This window comes from Triturus cristatus, chromosome 6 (assembly GCF_964204655.1).
Source record: "Triturus cristatus chromosome 6, aTriCri1.1, whole genome shotgun sequence".
In the NCBI taxonomy this organism is placed as follows: Eukaryota; Metazoa; Chordata; class Amphibia; order Caudata; family Salamandridae; genus Triturus; species Triturus cristatus.
The window spans coordinates 1,277,897,633-1,277,909,732 of NC_140589.1; positions in this window are offsets into that span (position 1 = coordinate 1,277,897,633).

The window sequence follows — 12,100 nt, forward strand, 5'->3', positions numbered from 1 at the left end:
GCAGCACGGCGCAGCAAAATGACTTGCTGCACCGTGCTGCGTTACTTTGTTGTAAATCTCCCCCTAAGTGTCCCAGTTTGACCCTAGCAAATCAATATATATACAAACCTGACAAAGCACTGTAGCTTCATGCGCAGCCCTAATGTAATCCCACCCATACCGATACCAAAGAAATATATATAGAACAAAGCGTTTTTGTGATGAAATAGGTACTATGAATGTAGCCAATATATCCGTGAAATAAATATAATCACAACAACTCAGATTACATGGTAATAAAAGGCATCACAAGTACAAACAGGATTCAAATGTCCCACAAAACGAATGTTGCTGTTTCAGTCAGTTGTGTTCCACCGTAACTACATGAGATCCACTCTGGATGTTCCGTGCTCACTCACTGTCTCCGGAGTGATATTATGTTCACTATCAGTACTTTATTAAATTTCAGTCTTGTAATCCATGGGGTGCAAACCATTTTAGGGACATTATAGTGCAATGCAAGAAAAGAGATGAAAGAATGCACTCCTTCCCTTAAACATTTTTGTGGTTTGTTGGTAGAATCATATTATTGCGTGCGAGCAGATGCTGTGATCTGTCCCAAAAGTCACTGAACTATAAGAAAATATTCAAAGAGGCACGTGGTTTATGCAGCCATCTGGTGCACTGCTTGGTGCAGGAATTTTTCTAGGCCTGGGCGGTAAATTCCGTTCCGCTAGCGGAATTTGTGGAATTTGGATAATTTCGCGTTCCGTGGAGAATGTGGAATTGCTCAAAATTCTGCATTCTGCGACTTTGCGGAATTTTTTGCTTGTTTGCGTTCTCACAATACATGTTCGCAAGATATTTCCCCCCGAGCACGCAAACAATGTTCGCGAACAGGAAAAAAGCATCGCGAACAAGCAATTCCGCGTGTTCGCGGAATTTCTGTGTGCTTGCAGAGATTTTTTACCGTTTTGCAGAGCTTTGTGTAGCGCGACTATGCAAATTCCGTCCACCCCTAAATGTTTTATCACAATAGGCTACTCCTTACATAGTGATCCCATTTTTTAACCAAAAGTAAACCAATAGTTTATGTCAGAACCTTATTCCAGAGTAAAATATTTTCTTATAGTTCTGTGACTTTTGGGACATATCACAGTATCTGCTCGCACGCAATAATATGGTTCTACAATTAAACCACAAAAACGTTTAAGGGAAGGAGTGCCTTCTTTCATCTCTCTTCTTGCATTGCAATATACTGTCCCTACGCTAGTTTACACCCCATGGATTACAAGGCTGGAATTTAATAAAGTACTGGTAGTGAACATAATATCACTCCGGAGACAGTGAGTGAGCACAGAACGTCCAGAGTGGATCTCATGTAGTTACAGGTGGAACACAACTGACTGAAACAGCAACATTCGTTTCATGTATTTCTTGCACTGCATTGCAAATAATTGGCTGCTGCCTTGTAACTAGATCACAACAAGGTATAAGTTGAAAGGTGACAACCTTCTCTCACTGACCAAATAAGGCCTGTGTCCTCATCACTAAAATTAGGGCCATGTGAAATTTGTTTAATTATCACTAGCATAATTAAACAAAATTTAAAAAAACTTAACTGAAATCACTCATCATCATGTGAAATGCTCACTTTGACTCTCAAGCATAATGTGATTCAAATATGTATTTTATGTTAAAAAAGTACAGTGTGAACAGCATTACATGGAAGGTATGCGGGCAACCATTTTGATCAGGAAGTGACACTCTAACTATAGCCTAGCTGTGCTCCATTGGCCCATTCAAGCCCATCCAATCACAACAATCTAATTCCTGCCCATCTCGCCCATTTTTTCAACTTTCTTTTCACTTTTTTGTCTCGTGTGATGCTCCTATGCTTTTATTTCCAATGTATTTCTCCTGTCTGTCTGGTTTACTTAATTGTTTGTTACCCACACCCCCATAGGCATGGCAGTGGCAAGCAGTGTGCTACAGGAGGAATTGATTGCTGTAAACTCCCAAGCCGGTGCATGGTGGCCACTACATGCAACATTTTTCAGATGAGGAGGTGGCTTTGTTGGTGTTTTATGCATAGCACCTCCTCCCCCTCATGTTGGCAGATGTTGAAGAGCCCAGCAAGGGGTACAGGCGAGTGGAGAGGACCTTTTGTCTGGGCGAGAGTGCGGCGCAGTATGCCCCGCTACACCAGGGTCTCCGGCACCCAGCGACAGATCGTGCACCACTGGGCTGACATCCTAGTTGGACCAAGGGAAGGACCAATTCCACCTGCTCGGCATGAAGGTGGAGGAGACGGGTAAATGATGTTTACTTTTTTAAATGTTATATTTGTTACTTTGCAGGAGGTGGTATTTACATCACAGGTGAGTTAAAGTGATTATTTATTTAAATGTATACATCCGTGTGTGTGATACATTTATGAGTGAGGGCGCATGAACATACACAGGTGCAAGCAGGCCGTTTAAGAATTTTGTGATAGAACAAACATTGAAGAAGTCTACTCAGGATCTAATGCTTTATTTATAGTGCATAGATCATTAAAGTGAGACAGGAATGCTGATGCATGTCAGTTATCTGGGAATCTTTCTTACAGCAGTGAGCAGTAGATCCTGAGTGCTCGTCTTGGACTTGTTTTGTCCTCTCATAAAAAAATAAACATATATATGATATATGTAACACATATCTAGATATGCACTGAAAAGGAATAGGAGAGAGGATGTAACCTTATGGCTAGAGCGCTCTACTTCGAAGCTGGGGAACCGGCATCAAGTCTCGTCAGGGGCGCTCAGCATCCTGTGATTCTGGGCAAATCACTTAATCTCCCTGCACCCAACAAAATCGAATATGTCCACTTGTAACGAAACTGGTGCTCATGTAAAGCCCTCTGATATCTTCAGGTCGAGTTCGCACTATATTAAACTCTAAAAAAAAAAAGAGAAAATACGTACAAAATTGGATATGTACGCATTTGTATATAGACAAATCGTAAACATTTAATACAATATAGCATTATAGGAAAACATATTTAATGTCTAAATACGGTTAATTATATGCAGATGTGTCTTTATTTGTGCAACAATTAGTGTATAAACACCAAGTTATTTTATACATTATTCTTTTGACCTAATTTGTAAGTGGGAAATGGGACATGCTTGGTCCAAACTAAGGGGCATATTATCAAGGTCCGGCGATAAATATCGCAAAGCGCGCTTAGCGCTTGCATATTTATCGCCGGCTAGCTCTGGAATTTATCACCCGGTTTGCGCGTTATTACCAACGCGCATCGCCGAAGTGATAAAAATTCCAGAGAGAGTGTGGATATCGCCGTTTTCCATGGTGGAAAACGGCGATATCCTAGATGATAGGGCCTGTGGTCTTAGCCACAAAATCCACCCCCCATGTTAAGTATGCCTTAGTCAGGAATTTAACAGACGTTAAATTCCTGCGTTAAGGTATACTTAACGCGATTTTAAAAATCGCTACCCTCCCTTGTTAATATCGCAAAGCTGCCTTCGCGATATTTTCCCAAGGGAGTCTTGTCAGGCACGACTCCTTTGCATCTCATTAGCGATGCGATCGGAGGCGTGCTGGAAACGGGCGCTAAGTCAGCAGCCTTGTTAATATGCCCCTAAGACTAGTGTGGGACACCAGAGAGGGTGTCAGGGAAACTATGAATGGAGTAGACTTCAAGTCATAGTGCAGGGTATTGAGATTTAAAAAAAATCTGTTATACAAAATCCGCTAGGATGTCTGAAGCAAGCAGCATGGGTACCAGGTATGCTTATGGCTAGGCTGATAGACAGAGGGAAGATTGCAATGGTGGTGGGGCTTCATACATGCTTCTCCTGTCTCTGCACAGTCCTCTTCTCCCCGAGGAGCAGTGCAATATTTAGTAGGACAATAGTAGCTTATGAAGGTAGCAGAGGAGCAATATTATTTGCAGTTGTAAATAATTTGATTGACAAGGAAATGTTTTTAAGGATGAAAGCTAAAGAATGAGAATTTAGTCTGTTACTCAAGCAGTACATTTGTTTGCATTATCAATTGTACTTTATTATCATTGTAGGTAGCACTGCTAATAATCAGTGTCTTCTTTTTCTTTCCTCCATTCAGGAGCACCAAAGAACTGAAGGGCTCGGACAGGGAATCCAGCATCGTTTGCCGCCACCACCACACTGGAAAGGATGCCCTCTGGTGCTGATAAGTCATGTATAATTATTTATATAGTATTAATTGAGTTCAATTAAAAGTCACACCTATAGTAATGAAGTTTTGCCCTCTGTCAAACTATATTTCTCTTTTTTTGTAGTTTTCCTTACTTTTTTCAAACTTCCCTTGTTTCTTTGCTAGTTAGTGTACATACACCTGCAAAACTTCTCGTGTTTCCTGTTTATAAACCCTCCTGTATCTGCACTCTACTTCCTCCTGTTTTCTTTGTTTTTTCATCCATCCCCCTTTTTTCTTCCTGCCACATCATCAAGCTTTCCATTACCCCTCCTACATTTCACCTCACCATTCCCTTCTCTTTCCTTTATTCTTTGATTACTGAATTTTTCCTTGCCTTTCCCCATCATTAAAACTTTTATAGTGTTCACTTTTTGAGTATTTGATTTTTAAATTAGAAAAGGAAACTTACAAAGTGATTCTTTGTCTAACAATGCATTAAGATGTGTCAGATATTTTTGTTTACTCTTTAAAAACACTGCAGTTCACAGTGTAAGAAATAAAAAATAAAAGCAAATTTCGACTTGCACATCTTATTAGAATTGCACATTAGAATGAATTTAAATATTGCCCAACTGTTTTCACATAGAAAAATAACACGTAGAAAAAAATGGGCCTGCTTTGAAAGTGTAAAGAATCATTTTAGAGCACCTTTTAACTCTGCTAAAAAAATGCATTAGTAGATCCCACGTAGGGAGAATGTCCTTGTTTTAAACATGCAGGAAAAATAACGTAAAGAAAAAAAAAATGCTAGGCTATCATTCTTAATTTACTTATGTAACTAGGTCCAAGCTAAATTTTCTTTTGACTCTTGCTCACAGCTAGATAGACATTTATTTAGACTTTTGCCTAGCACAAGCATCCTGCTAAAGAATGTGCTGACTTCAAGATTATGTTACTTTGCTTCATCATGCCATCCTTTAAGTATAACAATGAGCTTTGCTGTGAATTCATCCTGAATAGACTGCTCGAATGAATAATAAATTAGATATATTGTGTGTATCCTTTACCAGGATATTGTAGATAGATTTGTTTCATTACATTTGACTAGCCTTTTGTATTCACAACTGGACACTGAACACAGCTATTAGCTTAGGTAAGAAAGTTCTCATGAGAATTTTCCTCAATGTATCGGTATTCCCAACAATTGTTTAGCTATATATAGACGTTAATGTTTACTGTGGGAATCGGAAGGAGAAGAAACAGATGTGGACAACACCATCAGGTGAGCAGTTTTCATTGGAGGAACTCATTTTGATGAGTTTAGTAGGTGTCTGACTGTCTGTATAATTGAATGATTAAACATGTCTTACTGAATGGATGGGTTAGTGACTAAACTGTGTGAATGTCTGTATCAGTCTGTCTGTTGGTATGTAAGCGGTTGCATGGGTTGGTGAGTAACTACATGAATGACTATATGGGTTATTGATTGCTTGTCTGAGTATCTGTATGGGTGCCTGAGTGTCTGTGTGGATGGGTGGTGTGTGTGTGACTCACTGCATGGATATCTGAGTGGGTGATTCACTGGGTGTATGGGTTCAAGAGTGCATCTGTGAGTGGCTGTATGAGTGGGTGAGTGTGTGTATGGCTGTGTTGGTGAGTGATTGGATGTCTCAGTGGTACGTGTGTGAATAACTATATATGTGAAAGGCAGTAGATGTGAGGGTTGGAGTATATAAATGACTATATGTGAGAGTGAGTGATTGTGAGAGTGGCTGTGTGGATGAGTGTGTGCTTGTGTCAGTGATTCTATAAGAGAGTAAGTATGTGTTAGAATCTTTGTGAATACGTGAGGTGTGTGTCAATAACTGTATAGGTGTATAGGTGAGTAAATGGGAGTGTGATTGATTCTTTGCATGACTAACTAGCTCTGTAAGTAACTCTATGGGTAAGTGGGGTGTGTGAGCGTCTGTAAAGGTGTATGAGTGCATGTGATAGTGGCTGTATTGATGAGTGACTGCATGTATGAGTGACTGTATGGGTGGGTGAGTACATGTGAGTGTAGACCTAGGAATCAGTGAATGGGTATGTAGTAACTGGTATTGGTGTGTCTATGGTTTCGAGAATGGCAGTCTGTATTTTAGAGTGGGTGTATCAAAAGTTATATTAGGCTGTGAGGAGGTGCATCAGAGGATCACGTGGATGATGTCATCAGTGATGTCATTAGTGATGTCACTGACCATGTCATGAGTGATGTAATATGTGATGCCATAAGCAGTGCATTGCGGGGGCTCGAGTTATACTTAGCTCAACTAACTATAACGGCTGGTTTTGTACGAGTGAAATGTCCAACTAACTATAACGCCCCTGAAACCTATGTTTTTTTCAGAGAATTTCAAAGGTTTTTTAAATGCTAATTTCTAACTATAACATCCCTGAAACCTATGGTTTTTTCTGGGAATTTCAAAGGTTTTTAAATGCTTATTTCTAACTATGCCTACAGAGGTAGGACATGTGCAGAAAGAGGCAGAAAGAAGCAAGAGAAATGCAGAAAGAGGCAACAGAAGTCCAGAAAGATACAGTAAAGTGCAGAAAGAAGCAAGAGATATGCTGAAAGAAAAACAGTGGTGCAAAGTCATCCTGTGCCCCCAACATTTTGCTGACTGGCACTGGTGGTAACTGACTCTGACTAACCAGGCCTGGAGCCAGTGCTATGCTGAAAGACACTTAGAATACATACACTAGGGTACACTATGGGTTAGGGTACCCCTGTGATTGCCATGACCTCCCCTCTAAGGCCCTAGTACATAATAGAGCAGGGGATTAAAACTACCTCTAACTTAGAGGTGCAGAAAGAGGCAAGAGAAGTGCATAAAGAACCAACAGAGGTGCCGAAAGAGGCAAGAGAGGTGCATAAAAAAGCAAGTTAAGTGCAGAAAGAGGCAAGAGAGGTGCAGAAAGAGGCAAGCGAGGTACAGAAAGAGGCAGGAGGGGTGCAGAAAGAAGGAAGAGAAGTGCAGAAAGAGGCAAGAGAATTGCTGAAAGAAGCACCAGGGCAGCAGAGAGAAATAAACAAGCGAAGTGCAGAAGGAGGCAAGTGAGTTGCAGAAAGAAGCTTGAACAGCACAGAAAGAACCAACAGAGGTGCAAAAAGAGGCAAGAGGGGTGCAGAAAAAGGTAATAGAGGTGCACAAAGAGGCAAGAAAGGTACAGAAAGAGGCAGGAGGGGTGCAGAAAGAGCAAGAGATGTGCAGAAAAAGCAACAGAGATACATAAAGGTAAGAGAGGTGCAGAAACAGGCAGGAAAGGTGAACAAAGAGGGAATAGGGGTTCAGAAAGAGGCAAGAGGGGCACAGAAAGAAGCAAGAGCAGTGCAGAAAGAAGCAGCAGAGGTGCAAAAAGAGGCAAGAGAACTGCAGAATGAAACAACAGAGGTCCAAAAAGAGGCAAAAGGTGTGCAGAAAGAGGTAGGAGAGGTGCAGAAAGAAGGAAGAGAAGTACAGAAAGAGGCAAGAGAATTGCTGAAAGAAGGAAGAGAAGTGCAGAAGGAGGCAAGAGAATTGCTGAAACAAGCAACAGAGGTGCAGAAAGAAGGAAGAGAAGTGCAGAAAGAACCAATGGAGGTGCTGAAAGAGGCATGAAGGGTGCAGAAAGAGCAAGAGAAGTACAGAAAGAGGCAACACAGGTACAGAAAGAGGCAAGAGAGGTGTAGAAACGGGCATGAAAGGTACAGAAATAGGGAACAGGGGTGCAGAAAGAAGCAAGAGAGGTACAGAAAAAAGCAACAGAGGTGCTGAAAGAGGCAAGTGAGTTGCAGAAAGGGGCAATAGATCTGCAGAAAAAAAGCAACAGAGGTGCAGAAAGAAGCAAGAGAGGTGCAGAAAGAGGCAATAGAAGTACACAAAGAGGGAAGAGGGGTGCAGAAAGAGAAGGGAGGGGTGCAGAAAGAAGCAACAGCGGTACCATAAGAGGCAAGAGAGATACAGAAAGAAGAAAGGGAAGAGGCAAAAGAGGTGCAGAAAGACACAAGAGGTACAGAAAGAAGCAAGAGAAGTGCAGAAAGAGGCAAGAGAATTGCTGAAAGAAGCAACAGAGGTATAGAAAGAAGCAAGACAAGTGCAGGAAGAGGCAAGTGAGATGCAGAAACAGGAAAGAAAGGTACAGAAAGAGGGAAGACAAGTGCAGAAAGAGACAACAGGGGTGCAGAAAGAAGCAAGACAAATGCAGAAAGAAGCATGGAAAATGTGGAATGAGGCAACAGGAGTGCAGAAAGAGGCAAGAGAAGTGCAGAAAGAAGCAACAGAGGTGCAGAAGGAGGCAAGAGAACTGCAGAAAGAGGCAAGGGAATTGCAGAAACAGGCAAAAGAGGTACATAAAGAGACAACAGGGGTGCATAAAGAAGCAAGCCAGGTGCAGAAAGAAGCATGGAAAATGTGGAATGAAGCAACAGGAGTGCAGAAAGAGGCAAGAGAAGTGCAGAAAGAAGCAACATAGGTGTAGAAAGAAGCAAGAAAATGAAAGAAAGAGGCAAGTGAGATGCAGAAACATGCAAGAAAGGTACAGAAAGAGGGAAGACGAGTGCAGAAAGAGACAACAGGGGTGCAGAAAGAAGCAATACAGGTGCATAAAGAAGCATGGAAAGTGCAGAATGAAGCAACAGGGTTGCAGAAGGAGGCAAGATAATGGCAGAAAGAAGCAAGAGAGTTGCAGAAACAGGCAAAAGAGGTACAGAAGGAGGGAACAGAGGTGCAGACAGAGGAAAGAGAGGTGCAGAAACAGGTAAAAGGGGTGCATAAAGAGGCAAGAGGGGTGCAGACATTTTCAAGAGAGGTGCAGAAAGCAGCAAGAGCAGTGCAATAGAACCAACAGAGGTGCAAAAAGAGGAAAGTGAGGTGGAGAAGGAGGCAAGAGATCTGCAGAAAGAGGCATGAGAGTTGCAGAAACAGACAAAAGGGTTGCAGAAAGAGGGAAGAGGTGGGCAGACTGTGGCAAGAGAGGTACAGAAAGAGGGAAGAGGGGTGCAGAAAAAGGCAAGAGGGATGTACAAATCTGGAACAGAGGTGCATGAAGAAGTCAGGGCAGTGCAGCAAGAACCAACAGAGTTGCAGAAAGAGGCAAGAGGGGTACAGAATTAGGCAAGTGAAGTGCAGAACAAAGCTAAAGAGGTGCAGAAAGAACCAACAGAGGTGCAAAAAGAGGCAAGAGGGGTGCAGAAAGGGGTGGGAGAGATGCAAAGAGGCAAGAGGGGTACAGAGAGAAGCTGGGGGGATGCTAAAAGAGGCACAAAGGGAATAGAAAGAGACCAGACAGGTAAAGAAAGACGGAACAGAGGTACAGAAAGAGGCAAGAGTGGTGCAGAAAGAGGAAAGAGAGGTGTGGAAAGAGGCAAGAGAGTTGCACAAAGAGGGAAGAGGGGTGCAGAAACAGGCAAAAGGGGTACAGAAAGAAGCAAGTGGGGTGCATAAAGAGGCAAGAGATAGGCAGAAAGAAGCAAGAGAGTTACAGAAAGAGGCAAGTGAGGTACAGAAAGAAGCAAGATAAGTTCAGAAAGAAGCAACAGAAGTGCAGAAAGAGGGTAGAAGGGTAGAGAGAGAGGCAAGATGGGTGCAGAATGAAGCAAGGCAGGTACAGAAAGAAACAAAAGAAGTGCAGAAAGAAGGAACAGAGGTACAGAATGTTGCCAAAAAGGGTGCAGAAAGACATAAGAGGTGTACAGAAAAAGACAAGAGAGATGCACAAAGAAGGAAGAAGGGTGCACAAAGAGGCAAGAGGGGTACAGAAATAAGCTAATGAGGTGCAGAAAGAGGCAACAGACATGCAGAAAGAGGGAAGAGAGGTGCAGAAAGTAGAAGAGATTTGCAGAAAGAGGCAAGAGAAGTGCAGAAAAAGAAAAAATGTGCAGAAAGAAGCAACAGAAATGTAGAAAGGGCAAAAGAGGTGCAGAAGGAAGAAAGAGTGGCTTGCACACCATTAGTACCAATTTAACACCAACATTTAGCAATAAGTAACAGGTGACCATTCTAGGTTTGCAAAGGGCCTTCCATCACGCTGTAACACTTGTCGCTGTATTTTTGGTAACCTTTGAGCCGTTTGAGCTAGAAACAAGGCTTTTTTTGTTCAAATCTGCAGATTAAGGAGCAGATGATGAATTATGTGGCTAATGCAGAAAATGTATAATTGTGTGAAAGTCGGTGCAGCCAAACAGTCGCATAATTCCAGTGGCCCTGCTCATAGCTCTGACTAGGTCCATAAGAGCTCCTTAGCGATTCATTCTTTTTTGTGTCACTGAGTTCATAGTTGAGCTTCTATGGAAATGAAGAAGACTAACCTGACGTCAGCACTCCACAACACAGACTACCATACCACATAATTACTCTCCTTAACACATAATCCCACTCTACATAATTCCTATACACTAAATACCACATACTTTCTATCCACATAATTTCACTGCACAGCATACCACATAATTCCACTACACACAACGTACATCCACTCCACTCCAAAAAATATTAGTAAAAACATTTACATTTACAACGCCAATGGCTCTAATTCTCGCAAATGTGCAACCTATTACATTGCAAACACTTCGTTAACTAGTAGTCCCGTTTCCAGAGTGGTGGAGAATGGGTGCTGGGCCTCCAACCAGCGCTCAGGAATTCCGTTGCCTAGGACTTACGGGAGGTACTAGGAGGGCTTCTTGGCCCCCAAAGTCCCTCAGGAGTAAATTGGACTTCATTCCACATCCTGTAGTCTGCCAGGAGGCATGTTTGCATAGTGGTGGAGAAAGGGGGGCCTTGCCTCCAAAGATAGTCTTAGCAAACCCACTGTGTATGATTTACTGTAGGGAACTAGAGGGGTAGTTGGCCCCCAAGGACGTCCTTGGGGGCCAACTAACCCTCCTATTACCTCCAGTAAGTCCCACACAACAGGATTGCTAAGTTATCATAACAGGCCAGGTCTCCTGTGCCCACCACTCTGCAAACGCTCTCCCTGGTGCACTCTTGGATGGGGATTGAAGTCCCCTTCACTGCTGGGGTCCTTTAGGGGCCAACTAGCCTACCAACTAGCCTACCTCTTATCACAGTGGGATTGCTGAGAGGTGGACAAAGACCACGCCCCCTTTCCCCATCACTCCGCAAACACGCCTCCTTGTGCACTCTTTGTTGGGGGATGAAGTCCCCTTGCTTCTTGAGGGTCTCTGGGGGCCAGCTAGCCCACCAGGTACCGCCAGTAAGCCCCACACAGCTGGATTGCTGAGAGTGGTCCAAGGCCTAGCCCCTTTTTACACCACTCTGCAAACAGAAGCCCCCCACTAATTTTTCAAAACAAGGCACCGGGGAGGTGTCGGTCCCCGGGGCTGCAGGGGGTTGCGTGTCCCTGGCATACAATTAACTAAGCCCCGGGAAGGTGGTGGGCCGCAGGGCTTGGGTGTGCCCGCAAGGCCCCCCATTATTAAAGAAAGGCCTAGGGAAGTGGCGGTCCCCATGGCTTGGGGGCCCGTGAGGCCACTTGCACTTAATTAGGAATGCCCCGGGGAGGTGGTGGTCCCCGGGGCAGCGTGGGGGGCCACGAGCCTCACCACTTATTTTTTTAAATTAGACCCCAGGGAGGTGGCAGTCCCCGGGGTTGCGGGGGCCGTGTGTCCCTGGCATACAATTAGCTAAGCCCCAGGGAGGTGGTGTTACCCAGGGCTGCGGGGGCCCCCGTGGACCTCTGCTAATTAATTAGCCATTGCTCCGGGGACCTAGCCTACCCCGGGGCTTATAGAGAACAATGCATGGACGCACGCGCTTTGTTTATTTTTTATTTTTTCAGCCGGCCTCGCGCACCCTGCGCGAATTCGGCCAAAATATTTTTTTTAATGCTTTAGGCCTCTCGTGAGGTCAGGGTGCTTCTACCCTGCCCATTTTCTTGTTTTAAAAAAAATTATTTTACT